A 9217-nucleotide genomic window follows, 5' to 3' on the forward strand; every position below is an offset into this window, starting at 1 on the left:
TAGTACAACATATCTGGGCTAATATGCAGTTACCATAGTTAGGGTTAGCTTTTCTTTTAGTTTTATCCATGTAATGCTTTAGTTTTATTCATGTAATCTTTTTATTTTATCCAAGTAATGTTTTTAATTTTATAATCACACAACATAAAACATAACTTAATAATTAGACCGTTCGGGAAAAAAATAAGACCGTTGGGAAAAAAATTATGACCGTTGGTTACAAATATGACCGTTGGTTACAAATATGACTGTCGGGAAAAAAATATGACCGTTGGTTACAAAAATGACCGCTGGTTACAAAAATTACCGTTGGGAAAAAAATTATGACCGTTGGTTACAAAAATGACTGTTGGTTACAAAAATGACCGTTGGGAAAAAAAATATGACTGTTGGTTACAAAAGTGACCGTTGGTTACAAAAATGGCCGTTAGTAACAAATATGACCGTTGGTTACCACTTTAAATACCCCTACTCTATCTCATTCAATTACACCAACACTTTCAACTCCTCATCTCTTTCAACCTTCATATTATTCTTACTAATCAAGTATGGAAAACCAATTCCCATTTTCAAATTTGCTAAGTGGCTCTAACCGAAACCCCGAGCGAGTCATCCAATGTCCCAGCACTCGGGTTTTCTCAGCACCAACACTCAACATTTGCCCAATCAAACAACCCAAACCTAGTACACTTCAAGGTGGTTACCCTCCACAATACATGAATCTTCCTCCTCAACAAATGGCTTATCATCCTCAACAATTTTCTTATCCACCTCAACAAATGTCTTATCCGCCTCAACAAATGTCTTACCCACCTCAATACATGTCTTATCCACCATCTCAAGACAAACAATCACCTGGGGCGTCGACCCAAGAACCATGTGCACCATCGTTATATTCAAAGAAAAAAGTGGAAGGGTCATATTTTACGCCTATACTTGCCATTCAAAGTTGGACTCATAGGGAAGAAATCATTTTACTTCAAGGCTATATTCACACTTTTGATGATGCAATTGTCGAAAAAAACAAAAGGGACGTGATTTCTGGGCTCGCGTTCACGGTTATTTCTGTCATGAAACCGGTATGTCAAGCCGTACAGCGCAACAAGTAAAATCACACTATCACCTGTTTGCTCATGGGCTGACAAGGTTTTGTGAAATTTACAACCGTGAGTATAAACAGTGGGGGAGCGGTATGTTAGATGAGCAAATCATGAATCTTGCAAAAGAAGATTACCACCAAGAAATGAAGAGCTCGTTTAAGTACGAGCATTTGTTTCCAATCTCTAAGGACAACCCAAAATGGTATCAAGGGGTACAAGTGATAACAAAACGAACGAAAACATCAGCTTCCGGGGACTATACAACATCGGCTTCCAACATTGATGACACTCCTATTTCCCTTGATGATTTTACATTGAACATGGAAAGTCCTAATTCGTTTCCAGAGTATGAAGAGTTGCCTCGTCCAACCGGCCATAAGAAAGTTAAGGCAAGGATGAAAGCGAAGGCGAAAGAGGCAAAGGAGAAACCCGAAGAACAAGAGATTAAACTAATGCAAACTTTGGTGGGTGGGAAGATTGAAGCTATGAACTCCTTCAATGAAAACTTGACTATATAATATACACTAACGACATGAACGTTGTTACACCTCAACCTAAGGCGAAAATGCCGGGGCGTGATCCGATTGCTCACAGCTCGAAGATACTATCATATATAAAACGTGACAATATCTAATTAATTATTTAATTAAAATAATACAAAATATTCAAATACAACAATGCAATTCAAATAAATAAATACAATCAATTAAAATTTAAGTTTGTCTTCAATATAACCCTATGGTCTTTCTAAGTGTCCATCCTTCAACTCGGGCAACCTGCATATGCGTAGAAAATGGATTTTGGTCAACAACACATGTTGAGTGAGTTTACAACCAGTTTTGCAATAAAATAAGGATACTATAATAAAGAAGCAAAACGTAATAAAAGCGGTAATGAAATCAAACCATAAGCAAGTAAGTTGTCGACTAAACCATTGCCAAGCGAATCGGGCGCCGGTAAATCAACTATAAGCAAATAAGAGTAAGACCGTTGCCAAGCGAATCGGGCGGTGGTCAATAGAATGAGAACCCTCTCCAAGGGGATATGTCAAACGAATCAATACAATAACACATAAGCACATAACAAGTAGATTTGATTAATCACACACAATTACACGTTTGCTATTTTTTATGTGTATGTATATATAGATATGTATGTGTAGTATTATATACGCATATGTCCCCAAAAAGTTTATGAAAATCGAGTAAAATAGGGGAATGATAAAACTCACCTGATTGAATAAGCCAAACGAGAATGAATACGACAAGAAAGTGAAATTCACGATCTTCGAGTATTACCGACAAGAATCCTAATTAAATAATATTATGAGTGAATTACAAATGATATGATACATATAACGAATTTAGGATTTCGATGTGGATTGAGTTACAATTATGATTGGTACATTATGAATTGAACGATTGATCTCTATGGATTTATTGTTATCGTTTAATTATAAAAATCGTTGTTTATCGTATAATCAAACTTATAAATGATTAGTTTGAATAAATGGTAAACACTTAATTATATAATTATTGTAAAATTTATATTTTGTGAAATCTTAACAAATTTGATAGTAAAAATATAATTAGCACTTTTAATACATTTATTATAGTTTTGATTTAAAAATTATACATATCTATATTATCTTATAAAACATATAGGCGCCTTTTCACCTGTCTCATCAGACGCCGTAGAATTTATTAGCTCTTACGGCCGGCGACTTAAATACTGTTTTTCCGGCGACAATTCACTAAGAAGACCGTCCCTCTTCTCTACGAATTAACGGTGTAATCCTTCAATTGAATGCGAAATCAATGTTATCCCTTAATTGAATGCTTTACCTTTCCATATTGAATCTCCCAGCCGTTTCAATTAAACCCTACTTTAAGCCCTTCCCAAGTCGATTGCCAATCCTGGAAACGCCTTCGTCGTCCTCTTCAGTGGCTGCTACGATGGATCCAATCAGGCTTTATTTATTCTCTACTGGTAAGATAATACCTGCAAATTTTTATGCTAGACAGTAAATAATAATAATAATAATTGTGATGATAATGTAGATTATAAATGATATAGTTCTGTGTTGCACTTGCAAGAATGTCTTCAAATGATTGGATATCTAAGAACAATTGCAGTATATACAGATTATGAAATGTGCCTACAGGTAACCTTATTTAAATAATCCATTGACTTAATCAAGGTGTCTATTTTGCATCATTTTAACCAAAGAGAATCTGATTGATGCTGGCAATTTCTAAGGTGCAGAAAATCCTGGTTAACTAGGATTCTTGATGAGCTAGATCAATTAAATGCTTATGAATACTTAAAAGGGATAGTAAACTGTCACGTGATACATCAGTTTGTTCCTGTTAACCAGTACCATGCCATATTTACTGATGATACGTAAGGTTTTAATTCTTTTTGAAAGAGCAATAATCTGCATTTTGATAATTTATACAACTTTTTTAGGTTTAATATTATCTAATGCGCTTTGAAACAAGACTAAGTTTGACTCCTAATCCTATTGAGGCTTAAATTGCTATTTATAACAAATCATGTTGTCGCACTTTTAGGTATGAAATTTGTTTTTTAGGATAATGTTCTCGTTTTCTTTTATTTATATCTGGTCAACGAATCGAGCCACAGTGGGAAGATGAAGACTCCAAATGGAGTGGGTTTCTTCTTTCTTTTTCCCCAATCTCTTGTTAGGATTTTTAATAATTTGTTTTTATTTTGTGAATACTTATTATTGCAATTTCATAACATGATTAACAATATCCAATTTTCTTGGAAGTGGGTTGTGTCAACGTTAATTATGAAGGCTCCAACGACTAGGATTTAAGAACTTAGGTTATTACTTTTATATAGTTTTTATGCAAAGACGTCATATATTTTCTTTTGACAAAAAGATGAAGACTCAATCCACATACTTTGATTGAATTATACCATTTTGTTTTTGCAAATATTCATCGTAAATGGATACTGTTTTTCCAGATATATCCTATTTGCAGGAGGCAATATTTGTTGACTTTGGCCTTGCAAAACATAGGGGTGTTGGCTGCTATTTTAGGTAGAACTGTTTTTTAATTTACAAAATATTTGTTGTCTTAATTTAATTTAACTTATACATTTGAGATCGAATTACTTGTAGGTTTGATGATACTAATCTCGAAGCAGATAAATAGGAATATATTGATCTTTTAAGGTATAATAAATTCTTTAATCTAGCATAAAACAAGCGAATTTGGCAAATAATTGGCTGATTTTTATCTTAAAGCATCTATGGAGGTTGAAGTGACTATAAAGTTTGAATTTTTCATTGACCAAAAAACAACCCAATTTGGCAAATAATTGGCTGAGTTTTCATTCATGAAAGAAGAATTTCTTTTTTCTTTCATTTTTGCTTACTTGAAAAAATGTATGTTACAGGACAGCAAATTTCGCATGTGCTGATATGAGAGAATCCGGGTCAACATTCAATGGTGCGTCTCTGGAGAAAACAATAGCCTACAAAGCAAATTTCACATGTAGCAAAAGCTTCATCCTTCTAAAACAGTTTGGTACATCCATCATTTCATCAAAAAGCCAATTTCAATATGCTTTTATGGTATGAAATTTGCTTTTTTAATTAATAATATGCTATACATTTGTTTGTTTCATCATTATTAGTACTGGTGAAGTTCATAAAGATATTAAACTTAAATATCAGACTAATATGGTTGTTACAAAGAATTAAGTGTTGAGGATAACGCGAGATATGTGAAAAAAAAGCATGATACCTTCAGATTCGGGTTCCATCTTAAACGGGTTAGGGTTGTTCGGGTTCCGTTTTAGTTAGTTTGGGCTTAGGTCTTTGGGTTTGGCTAAAAACAACACCCCTAAATGGAGCTGCAACAACTTCTTTTTGATAAGAAACAACAAAAAAACGCAATGCTAGAGATTTAAATATTAATACTCTTTTTGTGTGTTTTACCATAATTTATATACAAACATTAGATAACTATAAATTTCGTATTACCACAATGGATATCATATGATACCATTTGTATTTGATGTAGGGGCTAATGAGAGTGGAGCAAGAGCAGAACGCAATTAAGGCCAAGGTCCCGTTTTGCTTTTGATCACAAACCAATTCTTGTTATATTTGTAATGGATAACAGTATTGGTCAAGCTGCATTTGACCAAGTTCGAACCTTTAAGCAAAGAGTTGCTGTTGGAACTACTATTGCTACTTACATGGATGCTCATGCCAAGGGTGGTGAAGCCCTTAGTGTGTAACTGTCACTGTCCTTGTGTTAAAATTAAGTTTATGCAATCCCTATATCCAAAATTGCAGCAATAAAAACCCCTGTCCTATTTATTGGAACGGGTGAACATATAGATGTATTCGAAGCTTTTTTATATTAAACCGTTTGCCAGCCGTCTTTTAGGTTTGCACCACTTCATCTACTATAGTTTTCTTGATTCTCTTTATATATATATATATATATATATATATATATATATATATATATATATATATGTTACTTTTTTCTTACAATTTTAATACATTAGACAACCCAAAACCACGAGCTACATAAAATTTAATGTATGATTTTTTATATTTACGTTTCGTTTGTTACCGTGTTTACTTTGTCTTCTATGGTCGTTTTCTTTTGTATATTCAGTTTTGCGGTAGGCGTGAATGTTTGCTACTAATGGGGACACCAGATATCCAGGTAAGCTGACAAAAAATCTAGGTGTTAGGTAATGTTCACTGTCCAAGCAATTTTGATGTTAGTTTTTGTTTTAGGGTACTGTTTTAACGTGCTCGACTACACATTCTCAAAATTAACCTTTATTATTATATCTTGTGAAAAATTGTTTAGTATAAAGAGTTAGTTATTAGTTTTATGTAACTTAATGCTATAAATAAAGAGAGCTTAAAAATGGGCGGCTCATATTGGGTCAGGATGAATTCTGCTCAAGCTGGGCTTGGCTCAGAACGAACTCATGTTAAATTGACTATTGGCTAAAGCGAGTAGTACTTTAAAAAACATCATATTGGTCGGGTCATAATTAAATAGGAACATCAATTTGGGTTTGTCAAAAACAAGCCTTTTTAAATAATTAATTTTGCTCGTATTTAATATTCATGTAAAAACATCAACCCTAAACCAGCTACACTTAAAATCATGTAACTCGAACATGGCCTATTTAATCTGTTTATTAAATGGGTCAAACGGGTTGACGGGCCAAGTTGCAGATGTGTTAATCAGGTTGTTCATAATGGGTTAAATGGGTTAGTGGGTCAACTTGTTTAATTAAACGAGTAAAAAAAAGTCAACCTGAACATGGCCCGTTTGATTAAAAAATGGGTTAAATGGGTTAACAGGTCGACATGTTTAACTAGCGGGTTAAGCTGGTTAGTGGGTCGATAATCAGACGAGTTTAACAATCGACCTATTTAGTTAGAACGGGTTACATGTCCCATTTAATTAAACAGGCCAATCTGAATGCTACTTGGTGGCCTGTAAATAAAAAGGGTTAAACATGTTAGCTGGTTGACCTGTTTAATTAAACAAAACCTGACCACGACCTTTTTTTTTAAAAACAATTGGTTAAGGGGTTAGCAGGTCGGCCTGCTTAATTAAACAGTTAACCTGAACACCACTCATTTATTAAGCGGGTTAGATATGAATATATCACAACTCAAAACCTTAATATTTTCGTGCCGTATCAAATATTGCCACCTGTACATATACTCATCAAAAACCTCATTACAGTCACGTGGAAGGAACACTTACGCTCCTGCTAAAGTTAAGCCGGACTCCACTTTTAGCAATATGTTTGCAAAGGGTGTTGTTTTGGGTAAAGATGCAGTCACTAAAGCCATCCCCTTTGACCAGAAACATAGACTTACTCAAAAAGTCAGCATGGGCACGTCTTTGGTCACCGAAAAAGTCAAAACATATCAACCATAATCTTCAGATTTCCAAGAACATCAAGTCAACATTTGCAGCCACTAAACAAACAGTTAGTAAAGCCGGTTATGCTATTATGTGTTTGGAATCTGGATAACCAAGTTGGTATCACAAGCCTTCTAGAATTCAAGTTAGGGTGCCAAATAAATAATATAATAAACAACAATACATGTTCATTGCTTGTTTTTTGACATTTAAGACGACGGTCTTTTGGTTAATAATCACGCATAAATTATGCATATAAATTGGGAATATGTACTTGTATTTTTGATCTGCAATAGTAAAATCCATATTTTTGTGTTTATTTGTTTGGTGAATGTTACACTTATAGGTGATCAAATCGGGTTGGTCAAAGGAACCGGAACCGGTTCAGAACCGGTTCCATTAGTCAACATCACTGTTTAAACCGGTTCCATGGTCGAACCGGTTAGGGAACCGAACCGGTTCCCCAACCCTCGGACCCGGAACCGGTGGAACCGGTTCTGACCGGTTCCTAAACCGGTTCTTACACTGTAACCGGTTCCAACCGGTTACAGTGTAAAATATTATTTTTTTTTCGTTTTTCGTTTCCGCTGCTTGTGTAGGTGATGATTTTTGTTCTTCTGATTTCTGAAGAGGCTCATGCTACTTTTGTTGTTCACCCACAGAGCAATGGTAAACAACATATTGAACTTAATGCTATGAGTGTCAGCGTGTTTGAATTGATTAGTCTGTATCGTGTATCGTGTAATGGTGAACTTAAATCTGTATCGTGTTACATTTGTTGAGTTTGCTATGTATTATAGTCTTTTGGCTTACGCAAGTCAAATGCTGAATTATAATCAAGAGCGGTGTTATACGATTCGTATTTGTATAACATGTTAAATAAAAAAAACAATTAACATAAAATTCATTTTATTTACTTTAAGAAGTTCAAAAAAAAAAGGTTACATGTTTTAAAATATTCAAAAACAAACTAACAAAACATTAAACTTATAAATATAAAGTTGTGACATATTATTTCTAGAAAAGCCTTCTTGTTCGTCGTAATTATTGAGTGGCGACTTATTCATCAGAATTACTTGTAGAAACGCCTTCTTGTTCGTCGTGCACTCGAACATCAAGTGGTGTTTCGTCTTCCAGAGTGGTTACGTGTTGAACACGATCGATTGAGTCCAAGTGATCCTTCAAGCAAATGCACATCTCCACCGACTCCGAATTCAGTCTTGTTCTTCTCACCGATATTACCCTGCCACTAAGAGAAAAAGCAGATTCCGAAGCTACCGTAGAAGCTTGGGCGGTTAGTAAATCACGGGCCATGGTGGCAAGAATCGGAAACTCGGTTTCCTTTACCTTCCACCAAGCCAAAACATCAAAAGTGCCATATTCCTCTTCGGATAAGCCGGTAGAGAAATCATATGCACTATACCTTCCTAGTTCGCTTGAAGGGGTGTTACCCCTTTGTTTTTTAGCCGTTACGTTGAGAACGGTGTTCATAAGGCTAATCATGGGGTCTCGTACTCTAGTAGCACTTGAACTTGATGAAGACCCCCCCGGCGTAGGCATGTGTATGTTTGACCCATATTTATTTATATAAAAGTCATACATAAATTTAAAATTCAAGTTAAAATCATTTTGTGCCTCTGTTGAAAAGTTTGGGTCAACTTCATGCATATCTAAGGCTGAAAAAATTTCGTCTATCACACATTCAACCCCCGTAACATATAACATTGGGTTTAAAGCGGCGGCGCAAGTAAAAATCGGTGGCAATTCAAGAAAGTATTTTTTTAATTTAAACTTCATTGGTAATATGATGTTTGAAAACATTGGACTTTTATTTTCAAATTCTTTAAGATTGTTAACGATTAAAAATAACTCCGAAAGAACCAAGGGACTTGTCGAATAATACGTTCCCGATAGTTTCGTAGTTGATGTTTTAAAAACTTCAAGAAAAGTCGATAAGTCATTGATAATTTCCCATTTCTCATTTGAAAAGGGGATTGCCAAATCATTCTCGGCAAGACTAGAATGAAACATTTGTAAAGTTTCTCTTTGTTTCAAAGCACTTTGAAACATTATACAAGTGGAATTCCATCGATGAGGTACATCCCAATTAGCTCCCAAAGCTTTTCTTCCCGTATCTTTACAAAATTTTCTATAATCCATTTGTCTTTT

The sequence above is a fragment of the Bidens hawaiensis genome, unplaced genomic scaffold (genome assembly GCF_021521415.1).
Source record: "Bidens hawaiensis isolate Kalapana, Puna unplaced genomic scaffold, B.hawaiensis_p1.1 tig00016036_1, whole genome shotgun sequence".
In the NCBI taxonomy this organism is placed as follows: Eukaryota; Viridiplantae; Streptophyta; class Magnoliopsida; order Asterales; family Asteraceae; genus Bidens; species Bidens hawaiensis.